The sequence below is a fragment of the Vulpes lagopus genome, chromosome 2, assembly GCF_018345385.1.
Source record: "Vulpes lagopus strain Blue_001 chromosome 2, ASM1834538v1, whole genome shotgun sequence".
NCBI lineage: Eukaryota > Metazoa > Chordata > Mammalia > Carnivora > Canidae > Vulpes > Vulpes lagopus.
Window position 1 is genome coordinate 11,533,115 of NC_054825.1, and position 13,697 is coordinate 11,546,811.

Consider the following 13,697-nt stretch of genomic DNA (forward strand, 5'->3'; position numbering starts at 1 on the left):
TTTTTTATATATTGATATTCTCAGTTTGCCTTTTTTGGTCTGCCAGTAAATTAAGTAGCTTATTGCAATAGCAGTTAAACGTAGCTGCAGTGTTTCCTGGTTGTATATTCTATGATTTAATAAAATTATCCAGACTAGTTATATCGCCATAGTAAACATATTACTGAAGTGTCCTTCGTCTCAATCTGAAAGAGAGAAAGATTTCATGATCAGTTAGTGGAAGTTATTTCATATTAAATGGTTTTTAAAATACAAAGCTACTTATCCAAATGAAATGCACCATTTTAAAATACAACTGTCAAGCTAACACAGACTCAAGTCTATTTTATAATAAAGTGAAGTCAGTGCTATCTTGATCAACTTAAGCCTAAGAATCGTTGTCTTTTCCATGTTCATTAAAAACAACAGCAGAGATTCTTTGGCACATGACAAAATGTTTCTTATTTCTTAATTATTTTGAGATTTATTTTGGTGATGTGTTTCTGACTGCCATCTTTGCTCTAATAATCTCTCTACTAGTATTTCCCCCATATCATTCCCACTTGATTTTTATGTCTGCTGGCAGTGAGAGGCTAAAATGACTGGCCAACGTAAGCCAAAGCTGTAAACCACAGTTGAAGTAAGTCTTTCAATAAAGACTAGACTATATGATAAGTGGCTTTTTCTTATTGTCGTTTATTACTTAATTATTCCTTCCAGGCTGCCATGAAATGCCAAGCAGTTTTGTTGTAACTTATTAGTAAGGTATATGGAATATGCATATATTCAGGATCTATGTGTTATGTATAAGTGTCAAAAGTCCATTGGCTTTGTTGAATTAAATTTTTTAATTAAAATTTAATTTCTGCATATGGAGCAGTAGAAACCTACATCTTTCTAAATTTGTATGCTCTCCTGAATATTAATATAGTAAAATTTTATTAGAGTCCCCAGATAATGGAAATCATTGTTTTACCATGTCTAGGTTGATCTTTGGGAGTATCTGCGAATTAAGTTTGCACTCAACAGACAAATCAGAAAAATTAAATCTTACCTGTTTGTTAAAAATTAGTATTTGGACTTCCACTTAATTCAATTTAAACCTTGAAGTTGGTTTTTAGTGTGCATTGGAAAGGTGCAAAAACGATAAAGACTTTATATAAGCCTTCTGTTCCAAATGAGCAGGTTTTGTTAAATGTGAATTCTATGTGTAGTAATAAAGTGTCCTACTTTGTCTGAATAGGTTACCATGAGTTAGAATGCCATCCATTCTATTTTGAAACAAGGAAATAATGTGAATAATCACGACTTCAAATAAATGTGTTCATTAGTACAGATTATTGTGAAATGTGGGCTCCAGTCTGCTCAGATGGATCTACTTTGGCAATTAGTATGGAGGCTAGAAGCTAATTCACAAGGTACTTTGCATAAACATCTTTTTGGGGGGCAAGAATGACTTGGTTTTAAAATTGCCTAAATGTGAAGAAGGTTCAGTTTATATCTAGGAAGTTTAGGAGGGGTGGGGATGTATATATAGTTGGGGTTTTTTGTAATCTTGGGCAAAAGAGACAGGGCAGTAATAATAATTGACTTTTTGATCTAGTCAATATTTTGAGGGAAGAGAGCTTAATCCACATCCTGTTCACAGTTTGGTTTTTAAACAATGTTAATGAGAGTAACTGTTGACAAAAGTTATGTATCAAATTATTGTCTTAAATGTTCTAACTCAGTTCTAATACAGTTGCTAAATTTGACTTTTCCAAATTGTGTTTTTTGCAATCACTAACCATTATTTCTCTGAAGTGTTCTCTGGAAAAGTGATCACCATCTAATGTTTTGAAGTCAGCTTTGAAAGTCTGCCAGACAAATGCAACTGGAGTGCTGTCTGCTGGCTGTTAGAGGAAGGGCAGGCTAAGCGACATGTTGAATAGTAATCTCGGTGGAGCTGTCCAGTTGATCTTGCAGTTGGGCTCAGCTCGCCTACAGATCTCCTGTTTTGACTCTGCTTTGTTCTGGTGAACTGACAGACATTCGCAAAGAACCTAGTTGCCAGGTGATACTCAAAAATTGCATTTTTGAGGTAACAGGTTTTGCCGTAAGTAACCAATTGGTATCATAACTTGCCCAATTAGGTTTTTTTTTTTTTTCTTTTCCTCCATCTTTCTTCCTGGGGTTTTGGTATACCAATGAAGAAAAGTCCAAAACCATCCTGACAAAATGGGCATGAAGTATGTAGCCTTATGCAACCTGCCTGTTTTGAGAGTTGATACTACCATATGTTTTACATTTTCACAGTTCGTTTTACTGTGTGAGAGTTGTGATTTGAATTGTTTGATAGGTGGTTTATTTTTTATTTTTATTTTTTAAAAGATTTTATTTATTCATGAGAGATACAGAGACACAGGCAGAGGGAGAAGCAGGCTCCATGCAGGGAGCCCGACGTGGGACTCGATCCCGAGTCTCCAGGATCACACCCTGGGCTGAAGGCGGCACTAAACCGCTAAGCCACCGGGGCTACCCCAATAGGTGTTTTATATAATTACTTTTGCTCACAGAAGTAAAGCTAATTCATAAATCTTAACATAGCTAAACAAAATTGAGAATGCCGTTTTAATGATCTTAGTTTGCTTTTTGAAAAAGACTAAACTTGTAAAAACATTGTTAGTTTCCTTTAGCTAAGTAGCTAAGCTATATTTTAGCCTGTGGCCCCTCTCAGACTTGGTTATCTGTTTAATGAGGATTTGGACTGGATGACTAGGATAATAAAGGGGGCTGAGGTCCTTGATTTGGTGGAAGAGTGTTGATATGGGAACAGACCGCACTGAGCAGGTAGAGCAAACCATGGTGATCAGGGCTTCAGTGCTGATAATTTTATAGGTTATTTAGTTTAAGACCATAGGCACATATGAGGAAGACTAGGAGACTCACCAGGTCATTGAAAATAAATTATCACCAACACTTTTGTCTTATTTACTGGCTTTGATCATTTCTTTGCAGTTTCCTTTAACGTGTATATCTATTAATGTACCTATATGTCTGTTAGAATGTGGGGCAGATGCTGCAATACTAAAATACTGCCTTTGAGTGTTTTCGGTAAAATGGGATTAAGATACCTTTCAAAATCCACATTTAGTTTATTATAACCAGGAATCTTTTATTTTTAAAAATGGACAACTGCCTTTCCAGATTGCTTTGCTATTTTTGTATCTTTGGTTCTGTCAGTCGCCCTCTGCTAGAATGTAAGCTCCATGGGGGGCAGGGACTTTTGGTGACTGCTCGAACCCTGGGACTTACAGAACGGTGCTTGGCACATGGTAGATGTTAAGTAATGTTGAATGCCAAGACTATGATGTAGGAAGTAAAGGTAAACATTTTAGTCTCCCTCTTAAAAAACAGAACATCTAGTGTTTTACTAGAGTAGAACTTGGCCAGAATCAACTGGGTGCTTGTCAAAATGCAGATTCTGAGTCCCCACAGTTGTGCTTGAAGGCAATCTGAAATAAAGTTAATTGGTGTGGATTCCTTTTTTCCTCTTCTAACTCTTGTCCAGGGAAGAAACCCCTATTGCCCATGGTCACACATTCTCCAGAAAAAAAAATGGATTTTGGGGAGTTCATGATCTCTGTAATCGCTACCCTATATAGCTTGTCAGACATCTTTTGAAGGTGATTATGTTCTCCTTGTAATGTACTTGGGTGCAGCAAGTAGGAGCCACAGCTGCTCTTCCATGGCACTCTTCTAAGAATGTGATCCTGGGCCACAATGCCAGATAGTTTAAGGATTACTCTTTAGGAAGAGGGGCTAACAGCAAGGCAGGAATTGGGTTCCTGGACAGGCAACATCTGAGTATAACAGACAACCTGGAAATAGCTGTGGGAAGTGACACAGTTGAGATTCTTAAAGTGGCAATTGTATATATAGTACATAGACTACATCTAAAGTCAGTGTGTGCCTCAGCGTATTTACTGATTAAACTGGTTAGAGCAGACGGCAGTTTCTTAGTTGTTTAAGTGAGGATGAGAAGACAACTTATAAAAGACTTGTACAATGTTGGAAAACAGGTCATCTGAACAGTGATAGTCTTTCATGGCATGGTGTCTGCCATGTGAGCGCACAATTAAAATAGTGTCTTGTTTAAAATTTGGTTTGCCTTTCTATCCTGAAGGGTAAATATTTAGTGAAGACCTTATATTCTGTATTCTTAGTTTGGTTGGGTCTTAAATGTGCCCTGAATCTGGCTCTGCTGTCAAAGGTTTTAAATTTTCATATCTGGAAATTACTTGGATTTACACACCAGTAATTTATTACCTCTTTCAAACAAATGTTTTGTTTTGACATTAAATTTGCTGATGATTTTGTTAGACTTACTAGGCAGGTGACAAAATGCAAAAGCAGAAATAACCAAAGCCTGTCATCGTGTAGATCTTGTGTCCGCACCCCCTCTCCCCCCACTGCATTCTTCCCCCCAGTCAGACTGTTGTCCTCCATCTGCACCACTGCAGGAGCTCCTACCTCATAGACATAAGTACGTGCCTGAACATTCCACAGGAGAGGACACGTGTGTGCACAGCTCTGAACTCTGAAAAAGGGAACACAGACGAGATGGCATGAGATCGGGCAACGATGTTGCTAGCACCCAGAAGCTTGCCTGCTCTTCTGGATAGCTCCATTCTTCTGCTAACATAACTGGTAGCCTGATTTCTGTGACCATAGATTAGTTTGCTTATTTTCTAACTATGTAAATATGGAATTAAGCGGCTTATATCCTTTTGTGTCTGATTTACTTAATGCTACGAGTTGTTGCATGCCACTGAGTTTTCAATGCTGTATGTAGTGTTGTGTGAGTGTCCTGCAATTTATCCATTCTACTTTTCATTAAGCCCATGGCTTTCCATTTGGGATTTACCTATAGTGCTCTAATGGATTTTTATAAATGTCTTGGGGAACATATGTACTCATTTCTGTTGAGTGTATACCCAAGGATGGAATTCGGGGTCCTGTCGTGTGTCTGATGCATTTCAGTAGCTGCTGCCCCACAGTCTCCCAAAATGGTTACATCAGTTTGCACTTGCACGCAGCATGTGAAAATTCCACGGACTCCCCACATTACCAACAGTAATCATTGGTCTTTTTCATTTTAACTGTTCTGGTATTTTTCCTAAGTTTTAAGCCCTTAGTTGTTCTGACACAGCAGCCAGAGTGACTTTAAATTTTAATTTAATTTACTATTCTGTAGATAATTCTTAAGCATGATACCTAATTCAAAAGATACACAGTAAAACCCATTCCTCCCACTCCTCTCTCCTAGCCATACCATCTAGTTCCCTCTCGAGATGCTGTCTGGTATTTTTCCAGAGATACTCATTTATGCATCAACGTTTATTTTCCCTTTCCCCCAGAAATGATAGCATGATGTACATATACTGTCGAACACCTTTCTTTTTTCACTTGATAAATCTTAGAGAGTATCCTATAAGAGTGCATCGATTTTTTCTTTAAAACCGCTACTAGCATGTAACCTGAAAATGCCTCTGTAACTTCGCATTGTACTTAGCATGAAATCTTAGCCTGCTTCACAGGCTTTCCAGCTCTGCAGGACCAGGTGCCCACGTAATCCAGCCTTCCCCACCCCTCCATGCCCTCTCCTTTAGCAAGCTCTAGTCACCCGATCGATCACGTCCTTTATTCACTGGGCACTCCCACCCCCGGGCCCTTGCATATGCCTTCTTAACCTAGAAGGTGCTTCTACTGCTGTCTACCTGGCTGTTTACATCGGCCTGTCACTGTTCCCAGAAGTCTCTGTCCCTCAGCCCTATGTGTAATTTAAGGGTCCCTCAGTTATGCTTTCATTATCCCTGTATTTTTTTCTTTATGATCCTTGAGATGCTAGACATGTAGTTATGTGATTACTTGATTAATGATATTCAACTAGATTATTAATTCCACGGGGGTAGGGACTTTGTCTCGTTTACCACTAGTGGCGTCTATGAGTTAGGTGTTTAATGAATAGTTGTTGAGTGAATAAATGGATTTATGTGAGGTAAATTTGCAAACATACAAAGGGCTTAATGGCAAGTAACAAAGTAGGACTGGGGCAGAAGGAAAATAGGTGCTTGTGTACAAATTTGCTGTAGCAGTCTGATGGTTAGAGTAAGGCAGACGTGTTGATAAAGCAGTACAGGCCATTCTATCTTCCAAGATGTAGTTCCTATGCTTCCCACCATGTTGCTTGGGTATGAGCCACCGACAGCCTCCTCTGGCAGCCCGGGCGGCTATTGCTGGTGAAGAGAACCCCAGGTCTTAGGTGTTCTGGGAACAGGCAAATCCCGCTTCTTCCTGAGAGTGCCCGTTGGTGTTCTCGAAGGTGCTTGTGGCAGTGGTTGGAAAGGAAATCTCCAAGGGAAGCCAGTTGGAATGCCAACATCTTCCCTTCCGTCCCCTCTTCCCCCTTTCTGACGCTACCAACCAACCGTTCCTATGTTTACCATTGAGTGGACCCTTTCTCAGCTTCCTGATGGACTAGAGTAAGGCAGGGTGTTCAAAAGAAAGAAGTCGAAATTAAAATTAAAAAGATCTTGAAGTTAAAATTTTTAAAAGTTCTGGGGACCATTCCACCAACAATATGCATTTATTGTATTTGAAAAGTTTCAGACAATTGTTGCCAATTTTTTTCAACTTTCAATAACTTAAGCTGAAAATTTTACCATGGATGTAAAATTATTATATAATATATATTATATTATATATATAATAATTATTATTAATAAATTATATATATTATAAATATATATAATTGTATGTATATATAATGTAAGTATATATGTGTATAAGTGTGTGTGTATATATATATATATAATGTATATATTTTATTTTACAGAGGAACCCCCCCCCCCCCAAGCTAACAGGTGTTGGTGAGGCTGTGGAGAAATTAGAACCCTTATGCATTGATGGTGGGGATGTAACAATGATGCAGCTACTCTGGAAAACAGCATGGAGCTTCATCAAAAAATTAAAACATAGGATTACCATAAGATCCAGCAATTCTACTGGGTATATATTCCAACAGAAAGCAGATTTTTGAAGACATAGTTGTACCTATGTTTATAGTAGCAGAGTTCACAACAGCCAAGAAAGAGAAGCTACTCAAATGTCCATTGGTGGATCAATGGAGACACAGACTGTCAGCCTCGAATGCCGGGAACATCTGACATGCGCTGCAACCTGGATGAACCTTGAAGACAATAGCTAAATGAAATAAGCCAGTCACAGAAAGACAAATACCGAATGATTCCACTTACATGAGGTTTCTAAGGTAGTCAAATTCATAGAAACAGAAAATACAGTGGTGTTTGCCAGGGGCTGAAGGAAGGGAATTGTTTCCGGGGTGTAGTCTCTGATTTGCAGGATAAAAATGTTCTGGAAGTCTGTTTCACAACAATGTGAATGTATATAATTATGCTGAACTGTATACTTAAAAATGGCCACAATGGTAAATTTTATGTTGTGTATTTTTGCTGCAATAAAAGGATATGATTTTTAAATTTTATAGATCACATATAAAAGTTGTAATAAGCAGGAGAGCCACTCCTGCTTGGTTGTAAATACTTAGTTCCCTTTCAGGTTCATCCACTGCTCTCCAAATCTGGGTCTCTGTGCAAATGTACTCAGCTTCCCTTTTGTTAGGTGACTGTTCTTAGATACTTTTCCTCTTGAGAAACACTACACTTCCACATCTTTGCCTTATTAAATGTCCATTTTATATGAAAGAATTTAAGTCTTTGACATTAGGAGAGTTAAGATCTCAGCTAGTCACCAGGTTATTGGTGGATTGCCTTTTGACTTAAATTGTTTTACAGTGATTTTCATCTACTGGCATAAAAATATTAGACCTGAAGAAAGAAGGTGGATCCAGTACGAGGAAGTTCTAAATGCCTGCAAAATGTAGCAGATAACATTTTTTATGCCTCAGCTGCCCCGTGTCCATTTAGACTATAAAGTCAAGAATGGTATGTTTGCGCTCAGAGAATTTACTGCTGTTTATGTTGAGGGTGAAAAAAAACTCTCTGGTGACCATGACTAAAAAAGGTTGAGGATAATGGTGGCTGAGAACAGACTTGGCCTCAGCTGGGAAAGATTGTTTGAGGTTGTAAATGGTGCCTGGCAACAAATTTTACCTGTATCTATAAATCCCTTCAAAATATGGCCTGTATCCAGAATGGCACTTTATAGCCTATTATGTAAATGTGTGGGACTTACAGTTATTAAAGAAAGTGTTTTGGTATTTATGACTGGAAGCACATAAAACTAAGTACCGTTAATGGGTTCTCCTGTCTTTATCAATAGAGATCATCTAATGATACGAATAACCAGAAATTTGTGGTATTTGCCTCACTGTCCAGGTAACTCCTTATGGAAAGATCTTTGGGCTTAAACTCTGGATCTGACGATGGCCAGATCTCTGTGTGGAATTAATTGAGACATAATTACTCTTGAGAGACATAAGCTGTACAAATTGTTTCTGGGTGGCTCAGCGGTTAAAGCATCTGCCTTCGGCCCAGGGTGTGATTCTGGAGTCCTGGGATCGAGTCCCGCATCAGGCTCCCTGCATGGAGCCTGCTTTTCCCTCTGCCTGTGTCTCTGCCTGTCTCTGTGTCTCTCATGAATAAATAAATAAAATCTTTAAAATAAAATAAAATAAAATAAAATAAAATAAATAAAATAATAAAATAAAATAAAATGCATTTAGCTGTGGGCTGCCTGACTGGCTCAGTTGGAAGAGCATGCAACCCTTGATCTCAAGGTGGTGAGTTCAAGCCTGACTTTGGGTGTAGAGATTACTAAAAAAATAAGTAAACTTAAAAAAAAAACACACACATTTAGCTGCTGTGCTGACAACCCTCACTGCTTTTCAGCTAGCTTAAAACTCATTTAAATATGTATATATACATATGCATACATATATGTGCACATTTGTGTTCATATGTGTATACATACCTATACATATACACACATGTGTATTTTTCTACCCCAAGTATATTCAAAATCTAAGATATGGCGTTGTATATTATTTCAGTTTTTTCTTTAGGGTGCAAAAATTCACATGTAATGTTCTGTTACACTGATAAACTGACACTGATAGAACATAACATGGTCAACATTTCCTGAGAACTTGGTCAGTGTGTATCCAGAGGTAGTAATTCAGGAAAGTTTCCATCTGGCTAAGATTTAAGCAAGAAAGGCATGATTTACAGTCCCCGTGTTTTTGTCAGATGAGTTTCTTATATGTTTACTAACTTTCTTATTGATGTATTTTCTACAATTACATGTAAAGCAGGTGTAAACTAGCTTTCAGGTGAAATTGGATGGCTGGTCAAAAGGTACTTGGAAATCATACATGGTAACAGTTTAATGATCTATCTTTTGAAGATTGCTTTCTAACTGAATCTTGGTGGGGTTTTATGATTTTAAAAAGCATTTTAAGAGTTTTCGAGATCAATATAGAAGCATAGATAAATAACTGGAAAATAAAAATCATTAAAACTTTTGCATTTTTTAATATCAATTAGGCCTGGGTAAAAAAAATGATTATAAAAATGTTTTTTATTGAATTCTGTCTTGGGCACAAGGTGTCCATTGTTTTTATTAAGTAGTAAGAACATTTGTGGGTTTATTATATAATGGCGATAAACTTTAGTCATGTAACTTTTTTGCTTTTGTAAAGTGAATCTCTTTTAACCATGCCAGATTCTATATATCCAAGATGTGAAACATACATTTGTCCTTAAAAGGAGTCAGCTGGAATTCTCTCTTCCCAAATGCTGATTCCTTTGAAGTCGCTTTTGAGCTTGGTTTATAAGCCACATGGGTCAGTTGACCTAGTGATTTCACATCTGTGCCTTCTATCCCCATGCTGGCTCCTCACTGCCACATCTCACACCTCAGTCTGCTGATTTTCATCAAATAGTTTTTTGGTGGTTTCCCAAAACCAGTTAGGTCTAGAAGATAATGTTCACTATTAGAAATACCTATGAGAATATGACATTCCAAAGGAGAAGTTTTTGAAAAGGTCTCAGCAGTGGTGGCTCCAGGTGCCTCAGTAGGGTGTCTGCGTGATCACGCTGAATGGGCCACACTTGGTGGGAGATGTGTGTTGCTGTGCAATTGTTCAGGAACCCCCAGATAGTATCACGTTATAGTCACGCCTTACGTGTGTATGTGTGCATGTGTACCCATGCGCTTTGTGTTGTTTTTCTTGTTTGCCTTTCAGAGGATATTTTTGAATCTGGATTTGAAGGAAGGTCCAGGTTAAGAATCTTAGATTCTTTTTTTTTTTAAAGATTTATTTATTTATGAGAGAGAGAGAGAGAGAGGCAGAGACACAGGCAGAGGGAGAAGCAGGCTCCATGCAGAGAGCCCGACGCAGGATTCAATCCTGGGACTCCAGGATGGTGCCCTGGGCCAAAGGCAGGCACCAAACTGCTGAGCCACCCAGGGATCCCCAAGAATCTTAGATTCTTTAACATTTAAAAATAACACCAGGGTACAGGGTTACAAAGTAGACACCTGGAACAGAGATTCTTTTTTTTTTTTTTTAAGATTTAATTATTTAATTAATTTGACAGAGAAAAAGAGAGAGAGAGAGAGAGCACAAGCAGGGGGAGTAGCAGGCAGAGGGAGAGGGAGAAGCAGATTCTCTGCTGAGCAGGGAGCACGATGCAGGGCTCAATCCCAGGACTCTGGGATCATAACCTGAGCTGAAGGCAGACGCTTAACTGACTGAGCCACCCAAGCACCCCACAGGCATTTTTTTTTTTTATAATTTTTTCCTGGGTGGGAGGCAGTTGTGGAAAGAACACTGGGAGCCAAGAGACCTGAACTCCAGCCCTCCTTTTTCACCTGTACCTGTGACATCGAGTAGTTCTCCAGTCCTCCCAGAGGTCTTGGAGATGTTTTCTACATCCATAAACTCCCATATCACTGTGTTAGGGAAGATCGCATGAAAATAAGGTTGGATGTGCTTTTTAATCCATGAAGAGCCACAGTTTTACTTTTAGTTGGTGATCTAGCCATCCTTAGAGACAGTCTAGGATTGAGATCTCTCCAACAGACTGTTAAATGAGGAATATTTCAAACAGCATTTAGAATGGCGCATATAGTATGTGTTCAGTGAAATGTAGCTATTACAGTTATTAGTGCTATCACCAAGTCTTAACTCTTTCCTTATGTATGAGGCAGGTGGTGGTTGCTGAAATTTTTAAAAACCGATTTTTATTTTCACTAAAATAGTGTATATGTGTAAGAGTCTTAAAAAGTCAAATGGTATTAAAAGCCAATGAAAAATAGCAGTCCCCTTCACTGTCCTTTCCCAGGTTTACTATTCAGAGGCCACTCTTTTAAAACTTGAACGGTTTCTTCTGATACTTACCTCCATGTCTCATGAACAATACACAGTGCTGCTGTTTCTTTTTTTTTCTTTTTTCTTTTTTAAGATTTTATTCATTCATTCATGAGAGACACAGAGAGAGAGGCAGAGACACAGGACAGTTTGGGTTCTGAACCTTTGTATGTGATCTGTTTTTGATCTTTGTAAATTAAAAAAAATTTTTGACAATTTTGTTGAGATATAATTTATATGCCATAGAATTCAACTATTTGAACATAGAATTAAATGATTTTTGGTATATTTGCAGAGTTGTGCAACCATCACCATAATCTAATTTTAGGACTTTTTCATCATCCCCCAAAACAAGCTCATAATTGTCAATAGTCCCTGACCACTCTCTTTGCTTTGGGTTTGGGTAACCACTAATCCACTTTCTATCTCTTACCAATTTGTCTATTTTGGACCTTATATAAATGGGACTATATGATGTATGCTATTCTATGATGTTTTTAAGGTTCATCTGTGTTGTAGCATGCATCAGGACTTAATTCCTTTTTGTTGACAAATAATATTCTATTGTAAGGATACAGCATGTTTGTTTATCCATTTGTCAGTTGATGCACATTTGGGTTGTTTCCACTTCAGGGCTATTATCGACAATTTTGCTATGAACGTTCTTGTACAAATTTTAGTGTGGACATTTGTTTTCATTTATCTTGAGTAGATATGTATGAGGTAGACTTTCTGAGTTAACGGTTTCTGTATTTCCATCTGCTTTCAGATTTCTTGAAATCTCTCTCCTATTATTGCCTCCTTTCCCATATACCTGGTCCAGGTGGGTTTATACCCTACTATAAAAATATACCTTGTTTTTAACAGCTTTTCTGTCAACTGATTGGGATTTTGGGAGAGAGGAGATAAGGATTCTCTTGCGTCATCAACGCATTTCATTGAGTCCTTACTCTGACAGACACTCTTCTAGGTGCTGGGACTATGGAATGGAAGGTATCGTGAATGTAGGGGCTGTAGGGAGAAACAGAGTAAACATAACAAGTAAAATAAGTATGCCAGAAGGTGCTACATGCTATGCAGAAGCCCATGGCAGGGGGACACCTGGGTGGCTCAGTGGCTGAGTGTCTGCCTTTGGCTCAGGTCATGATCTCAGGGTCTAGGGATTGAGTCCTGCATCAGGCTCCCTGCAGGAACCTGCTTCTCCCTCTGTCTATGTCTCTGCCTGTCTCTGTGTGTCTCTCATGAATAAATAAAAAAAAAAAAAAGGAAGAAACCCATGGCGGGGGTGCAAGAAAGGGGCCTGGAAGAACAGGAGGTGGGGTTGCCATTTTAAACACAGATAAGATAACATCTGGATAAAGATCTGAAGCAAGTGAGGGAGTGTGCCATGCACACACCCAGGGCGGTGTGTTTCAGAGGGAATAGCCAGTGCAAAGGTCATGAGGTAGGAATATGTGGAAGCATTGGAAGGATGAGGAGGTTTAGTGGGAGCAGATGAGTTGGGAGGCAACTGAAAAGTTGCCTGACCTGAGTTGGAAGACCTGAAAAGGAAGTCAGAGGGGAATGGAGGTCTTGGTCATGCGGGGCCTTGTTAGCCTTGATAAGGTGTTGGGCTTTCTCCCCAGTGCAGTTTAAGCAGAGGGTTGATATGGTGAGACTTCCCTTGTTTCACTGATACCTCTGGGTACTGGGTATATAACAGACCAGAGTGAGGCGGAGGCAGGGAGGCCCATAGGAAGCTGCTGCTCTAGTCCAGGCAGTGAGTGGCACCTCGGACAAGGTGCTTATAGTGGAGATGGAAATGGTGAAAGCATGGACTTCTGGGTTTATTTGGAAGGTAGAACCTACAGGATGACTTGATGGATTAGACGTGAGGTGTGAGAAAAAGAATGATCAGAAATGACTCCCAGATAATTGGTCTGAGCAACTAGAAGGGTGGAGTTGCCCTTAATTGAGATGAGAAGCCTGTAGGTGGAGCAGGTATGGGCCAGAAGGGGAGGATCCATTCTGGACACACTCCATTTGAGAGGTCTCATTAGGCATCCAAGAGAAGATGTCAAGCGGGCAAGTCCAGGCTGGAAAGAGAAGTGTGGGAGTTCTGTGCTATAAAAATGGGATTTCATATGGACTTAGGTGACTATGATGCGTCATGTGGGTTCATCAGTTGTAACAAATGTACCACTCTTGGGGAGGTTCTCATGAGGGGGGTGTGCATGTTGGGGGGCAAGATGTATATTGGGAACTCTTCTGTACATTCTGTTCAATTTTGCTATAAACTTAAAAGTGCTTTTTAAAAAGTGTATTTTTTTTAAAAATGGTATTA